The following is an 8,413-nucleotide window of genomic DNA, read 5'->3' as shown; positions in this document are numbered from 1 at the left end:
TTGTTTCCAAGTGTCTTGTGTGTCAGAAAGTGAAGGCTAAACACCAAGTACCTTCGGGTCTACTTCAGCCTATCACGGTCCCTGAGTGGAAGTGGGATCGGATTACTATGGATTTCGTGATAGGTTTGCCAGTAACCTTGAAGAAAAAGGATGTTGTTTGGGTTATTGTGGATAGGCTAACAAAGTCGGCACATTTTATACCAGTGCATATCGACTACTCCCTTGAGAGATTGGTTGACTTGTACGTTTCTAAAATTGTGAAACTACACCGAGTGCCCTTGTCGATTATTTTGGATAGGAACCCGAGATTTACCTCAAGGTTTTGGAAAATGTTACAAGAGTCATTGGGAACAAAGTTGAGTTTCAGCACGGGATTTCACCCACAAACCGACGGTCAGTCGAAAAGAGTGACCCAGATTTTAGAAGACATGTTGCAGTGTTGTGTTCTCAAATTTCAAGGTAGTTGGGAAAGGTACTTATCATCGGTTGAATTCGCCTACAATAATAGCTATCAGTCGAGTTTGAATATGGCACCTTATGAGGCTTTATATGGGCGAAAGTCTTAAACGCCCTTATATTGGACTGAGCTCAGAAAGTTAGATTCACGGGATCGATCTAGTCAAAGAGACTGAAGAGAAACTTAAAGTGATTCGCGACTGTTTGAAGGCTGCCTCAGATAGGAAGAAATCCTATGCAGATTTGAAATAGAAAGAGATCGAATTTCAAGTTGGTGATCGAGTGTTTTTGAAAGTATCCCCATGGAGAAAAGTTCTCAGATTTGGTAGAAGAGGCAAGTTGAGTCCTCGTTTCATAGGACCCTATGAAGTTACCGAGAGAGTAGGGTCGGTTGCTTATCGATTGGCCTTACCACCAGAATTGAAAAATATTCACGATGTGTTTCATGTGTCCATGCTACATCGATATAGATCAGACCCTTCGCATGTGATTACGCCAACAGAGGTTGAGATTCATCCGGATACGTCTTATGGTGAGGAACATGTTAAAATCCTAGCCCGAGAGGTTAAGCAATAGAGAAATAAGAGCATTCCCCTTATGAAAGTATTATGGCAGTGACGTGGGGTTGAAGAAACCACAAGGGAGCCCGAAGAGATCATAAAAAGCCAATACCCAAACCTTTTTACTGATAAGATTTTCGACGACGAAAATCCCTAAAGGGGAAGAATTGTAACTGCCCGATTTTTGGGCTAGTCAAAATAGTGATTTCGAAACCACTAAACCGAGGTCGAGGAAATTATTTTAAATAACATTTTATGTATTGTAGCATGATTAGATAAGTGCTTGAAAAATTTTGGTGAATTAATTTTAGCAATTGCTTGCCTAATTGTGAAAAAGGACTAAATCGCTTAAAGTGCAAAAGTCCTATTTTGTTAGATAAGAATTCCAATTAGCTAAAGAACCTAAATTGGGAGCCTTAAAGTGCAATTAGGCCCTTAGAGAATAGGGTGGCCGGTCATAAGGGGGAAAAATTGATGGGAAAGTCAAAATTAGTTAGTGTTTTGGTCACCAATTTTGAATAGTTTTAAATAAAATAAAACAAAAAAGGCTTCACATTTTTATTTCTACTTCTTCAACCGATTTTCATCTTCAAAAAGGGGGTTCTTGAGTGCTCAAAATATCAGCATTAACATCTCTTACAAGTAAGTCATTTATAAGGTTATTCTTGATGACTTTTGTATTTTTGGACTCTTTGTAACATAAGCTTTCTATGAAGGGGATTATTTTGCAAAATGGTTGAGAGATCAAGGTTTTTCCATGAAAGCATATGTGTAGTTTTCTGAAATTTTATGGAAGAATATGAGTATTAGATGTGTAATAAACAACTTTTATGAAGGGGTTTTTCATGAAAACCCTAATAGGGACTATTTTGCATAAGTTGGAATTTGTTGATAAATGTGAGAAATAATAGAAATTTTGGATTGCTTCTAGTATAAAAAGTAATCAGCTAGGCTTATAATACGAAGAAATTCAATAAAAATCGATTTTTGAGTATAGGGGTTAAATGGTCATTTTATGAAAGTCTAGGGGCAAAATAGTCATTTTGCCCAATTATGAACTTTCAGGCGTCTAAATTGATATGCAGATGAAATAAATGAATTTTTTTAATTTAGATCAAGAGAAACGTGATTCGGGTCTTGATCGGGGTAAGAACAAAGTTTACGAGGATTAAACTTGTATTTATCATTTTGTATCGAGGTAAGTACATATGTAAATAATGTGTTATTGAAGCTTACTTTTTTATATTTTAGTAATATACATGTGTAGTTAGCTTATTGTTGTTATGTATCTAAATTCTAATTGTTGCCATGAATGTTTAAATGACATGTTATGCGAGTAAATTACAATGTGAGCAAATGCAATGCTATTCGATTAGATATAAAGCCCCGTTGAACCTTAGAGATAGCATAGGATACAAAAGGGCATGTTATGAAAATTATGTGGTCTGAACTCATGAGTTGAGTCTGAGTTCATTAGATAAATGTTATAGGTAACGTGGGTCCGGGTACTGACTTTGTGTACTGACCCATGAGTGGCTCAATGAGCATACGTTACATGATAGCTATGGGATCCGGGTCCTGACTTGATAAAAAGGCCCATGAGTAGCTCAAATCTGAGTGTTTCATAGCACGAGGTAGCCTTGATTTCTTATATGGCGTTTAGATGCAAATTCCTCACGTATACATATGTATTTCGAGAGTTCAATGGGTAGCTCGAAGATTTAGTTGGTGAATACTTTGATGAGATATGTATACCGAACTCATGGTTAGGACATGAGTAAAGAACTAGGTGTATTAAGTATACATGAATGAAAAGAAGAATAAGGTAGAGACGTTAAGTGATTTATATATTTTAAGCATGACAAGCTACCGTTGGATGAATATGATTTTCTTAAAATTACACTTTATTTGCATATATGTACTTTCTAAGCTCCCACGCTTACCCTCCTCTCTTTTCTTTCCTTATAGTGTCGCCAAGCTAGCATCGGGGATCCAGTAACATCAAAAGCTTCAGTCACACTATCACTTAAACCTTGGTATAGCTAGTTTCATTGTTTTGTTTTCTAGCATGTATAAGGACTCAGGTTTTTGTTTAGCTTTGTTAGTTAGCCATAATGTGTTGGCTCATATGATGAATATGATACTCATTTTGTATAAAGCCATTGATGATGGTCAATACTCATTTTGATTTATAAATAGAAGAGGATATTTTCATGGATAAGTAAATTGCATAAATGAAATGTTGTCCATTGTGGTTATTTTGGCTATATGATGTGCCCTTATGTTAGTATAGTGTGATTTTTGTACAGGTTACATAAGTAAGGGTGACAAAAAGGCTTGGTAAATAGCCTTATTTTGTCCACACGGGTAGGCACATGGGTGTGTGTCTAGGCCATTTGTGACACACAGTTCACCACATGGGTGTGTGATATGGCCATTTTTCCCCTGCACGTAAGAATTGTAAGTTAGTGTGCATGGTAGTAAATACACAAGCAGAGACACGTCGTGTGTCTCAGTTGTGTGAAGGGCACAGCCTAGCACACTGGCATGTGCCTTAGCCGTGTGGCCCTTAAGGATTGCTGACTTTAGAAACAAAATGTTAAAGTTTTTGCACACGAGCCAGAGACACAGGCATGTTCCACGCCGTGTGAAAACCCCTGTAGGTGTACATTTACATTCCGCACGGGTATAGGACACAGGCGTGTCCCTGTATTGCTTAGGTTGTGTGAGCCACACGGGCCAATAGCACAACTATGTTGAAATATCACACGGGTGTGTTGCCCCTCCCACACGGGTGTGTCTCCCTGTGTTAAGAGTTATTTTTAGAATTCTTTAAAGGACTAAGATTGTTTCCGAATGGGTTCCAATGGATGAGTAGGCTCTTATTCAGGAGTTTATAAATAAAATTGAAAAAGTTTTAATTTGACCATGTTTTGGTGTTATGAAAATGTCTATATGCATAAGTTTAAGTTAAGTAATGCCTTATATTCCCACCCGGCTTGGGGCACAAGTGTGGGGTGTTACAGGCCAAGCATGGGTGTGGTGAAATTCTGAATATTTTTTTGTTTTGTGAAATAGGGAATAAATTGTGAAAAATGTGAAATGTCCAGGGCAAAAATGTAATTGGCCCATTTATGTGTTTTTGGATGATTTTGATTGAATATATGATCAAATAAGTTGAATTTGTATTGAATTAGATCTAGAAATGAGGAAAATGGATTTGGATCGGGGAAAGTCAAAAATTGTCGAATAGTCGTTCCGGTCCATTCGTGTCCGTACGAGGTAAGTTCATAAGTAAATAAATGCTGTTAAATTCAAATGTATATGTGTTATATGTGCCAAATTGAATTATAATAAATATATGTGTATATCCCGAATTCAGTTGAGAGTTGGAGAACTAGTTACGAGCTTAAATCGATAAAATTATGACGTCTGAAAGCCCCATACGAACCATAAGAATAGTAGAGGATACATATGTCATGACATAGGATTCTAAGATATGATTTCGTGTAAGACCACATCTGGGACGTTGGCATCGACTTGAGATATCATGTAAGATCGAATCTGGGACACTGGCATCGATTAAAGATTACGAGTAAGACCATGTCTGGGACATCGACATCATATTTAATTTCCTGTAAGACCCTGTCTGGGACAGTGGCATCGATATTGATTACATATAAGACCACGTCTGGGACGTTGGCATTGTACGAGCTTCCAAAGCTATCCGAGTATCTTTATTGATTCCGAACAGTTCAACGGGCATTCCGAGAAATAAATGAGTATATGAATGTGTATCCGAATTAGGTATGTTGCAATGTATATGAAATTAAGCAATGAAAATGAGTATGATTATGATCAGTTGATATATGATCAATTTGAAAATGAGATGTGGATACTAGCAAGTAAACTATGATCAATTTGAAAATGAGATGTTGATACTAGCTAGTTAACTATAATCAAATGAATTATATGAGAAATGTGGATTTGTAATTGTTTTTTGCCATATATTATTCAGGTACATGTGATTTGTATATGAAATTCTGATACGAAATGTGAGTATGATTCAAATGATGATATGTGAAATATATGACAATGAACGATGTGTTATATACGCTTGTTATATGAAATTGCGGTCCTATGTTTCGGACATGAGAATTATGAAAAATGGAACATAGTTTGGATGTGTGATTTGTTATGTTTATTCGGGTTTTGAAATGCATAAAAAGAAATTGATATATTTCTATGCATGAAATGTAATAAATCGACATGTTTCGATTGGTTATGTAATGAAATTATGCAAGCTTAATTTATATGAATAATCTAATGGTCGTTATTTGAAATTGAAAGCATGGTTTATATGTTCACTGATAAATAAGCCTACTTAATGTGGTGACGTTGGATTATATAAGATAAGTGATTGAATATGTGTATGAAGTTAACTAAATTTGGCTTATTCAAGTTGAATTATATACATTATCTTGTGAAGATTTATTTGCTTATGGCTAGATTTTCTGAGATCTGCTCAGGTTGGAAGTCGATGGAGATGTCATCACACTATCCGGTTATCATTTCGGTAAATAATGTTTTGAGATTTGGTTATATGGCATGTATAGGCTAAAAGTATGTGAATATGTTTAGAGATGTAAATATATGTTTTGCTAAGTGATATGGCTTGATAATAGATGTGAATATGGATTGGTTTTGTTATGGTTTATGTGATGAGAAAATGGTATGATTTGATGCATATGAATGACTAAATGAAATGGTCAATTTGGTATGTGCTTAATTGTTAAATTTGGTATAAGTTTGGCATGAAGATGGATAAGAAATTGAGATGTTGGTAATGTATGATTGAATGAATTTGGCTTATGATTTTGGTATGTTTTGGTATAGATATTGAGCATGAAATAGATTGATGATTACATGACTTGATGGTGTATGTTTTGAGATTGAAATTGGCTGAAAATATGGTATATTGATGCTTGAATGATGCTTGTAAGGAGGACTCAAATTGGGTGGCATTTTGACCTTGTAAATGGCCTATTTTGTGCCCACATAAGGCAGGGACACGAGCGTGTATCTCTGCCGTGTTGCTCGAGGGCCACTTCAAAGTGAGTCTGGTAGACCACATGATAGCACACACGGGCGTGTGCCCGGCCATGTGGCCAAGTCAGTAGCCTCCCTAATTTTCACACGGTCGGGCACACGAGCATGTCTTGTGGCCGTGTAGACAAGTCAATATGTATGCTATGTTTTGCCATGGGCTAGACACACGGGCGTGTCTAATGCCGTCTGAGGCACACGGCCTGACTACACGGGCGTGTGACATCTGTAACTTTGAAAAATGTTAAGTTTCAAAAATATTTTGTATGTATTCAGTTTAGTCCCGACCTCTTTCTAATGTATGTTTAAGGTCTCGTTGACCTAAAAAAGGGACTTTATATTGATTTTTGATTATGAAATGATGATGTATGACTTTTGACTGCTAAATATTTCGATATATCTGGTAATGCCTCTTAACACTAGTCCGGTGACGGATACAGGTTAGGGGTGTTACATTTGGTTAGTATCAGAGCTATAGTTTAGTCAGTTCTAGGACTACCATAGTGTATGTAAGTTTAGCTATACATGCCACATTTAACCTATGATAGTGTGATATCTCTTGACTCTGATGAAAATTATTTTGATTAGATAGATATGCTTTCCAACCGCAGCAGTAAATACTCAAATGTTTGAGTGAAAATGTGTTGATTATGAGTTAAAACTCATAAAGGCACGAATCAAATTATATAACATGTCGTTATTGATAAATGTAGTAATGATATGAGTATATGAGTTGTGATATGTGGCCTATGATTACTATATGAAATGCTTTGATTGTGAATTAGTAATTTCAGTTAACATATGAACTATGTGATAAGTACAAAACTGAGTAAAAGAAAATGTTTATTAAATGTTTTGAGAATGTGAAATTAGAAATGAACTGACTATTAGTGATATTATGTGTTAAGTGTATGTATTAGAGAGTTAAATTTAAGGCTTTACTACCCTCACCCCCTTATCCGTAAAATGTTACAATGAAATCTATAAAATTTGGGTTGAATAAGCCTACGAGTGTGGAATTACAGAAGTCCGAGTTTGGAAGATTAATAATGTGGTCAAAGAAGTGAATGAGTTAGAAAATGAAGACAGTACTAAAGAAGATATTGAAAAGTTCTAAAGAATATTCAAATTATGCAAAGTCACTGCTAACAAAGAAGTTCAATTCGATGAAATAAAAGTATTCAAGTATGATATCTAAAGAAAAGTATTAACTGAAAGTTCTTTTGGATTGATTTCTATTATTGATGGGATAATATGGACTTAATGATGACAAAATTAGACAATTGAATAATGTTTGATTTATATTGATGGCTGAGTGCAATGGTTATAGTCGGACAGTTACTATTACTTCTTCTGGACATTCTATATATACATTTATCCTCAGAAGTATATATGACTGTTTAATTTCAAAAGGAATTCTTATCGTATGAGAACATTAGCTAAACGTATTAATAGATGAAAGTATCATTGGTCTGTTTGGGTTATATTTGACATTGCTATCTTTTTCTAGTATTTATTCTCTTATATGGATATGAAAATTGACAGTAAAAATCTGTATGATGCTAATACTCTGTTTCTACTGGCTATTGTTCTGTTGAAAATATGTGAAGATTATATCACTTCTGTTACTATGGATTCCAGTATTTATGAGTGATATTATTCTTTCTGGACATTTTCTGGGATATCATCGGAGTTGATATCATTCTATATGGGTTGTAATTTTCTGATATTCTGTGTAGCTACAGATGTTAAAAATTTCACTATTTTGGTTTTCTTGTGATTCTATATGATTATCTATAAGAGATATCTATTTCACGGAAATGGTTATATCTATTATAATCATAATTTCTGTTCTGAAATTTGGGAAGTACTGCAGTACCATTTTCAGTGTTATAAAAGTTGTGCTTCTGCATTAGTCGCAGCTCAAATCATATTTGATTTTCTTCTGGGTTCAAATGTTTTATTAACAATTGGGATATTATCTATTATTATGGGTAAGACGTCGGTCTTATTATGACATTATGATTTCTATTTGATGATTGTGGCATCTGTATGATGATATGTCTGGGTTGTCCTTTTTAACAAAAAGAAAGGATTTCTTCGAAAAGATAGATTCAGTAGTCTAATCTGATCTGAAATTATTTGATTGAAAAGTTAACTGGATTATATGTATTTGAATCTATTCACTGGATTGGATATAAACTATGAAAGCACATGTGTGAATTGAAGGATATTCTGGAGGAAGAATTCATATTCTTGAAGACTTAATACAGAATTATATCTATCAGAAC

This window comes from Gossypium arboreum, chromosome 8 (genome assembly GCF_025698485.1).
Source record: "Gossypium arboreum isolate Shixiya-1 chromosome 8, ASM2569848v2, whole genome shotgun sequence".
Lineage (NCBI taxonomy): Eukaryota > Viridiplantae > Streptophyta > Magnoliopsida > Malvales > Malvaceae > Gossypium > Gossypium arboreum.
This window is presented reverse-complemented; position numbering follows the sequence as displayed.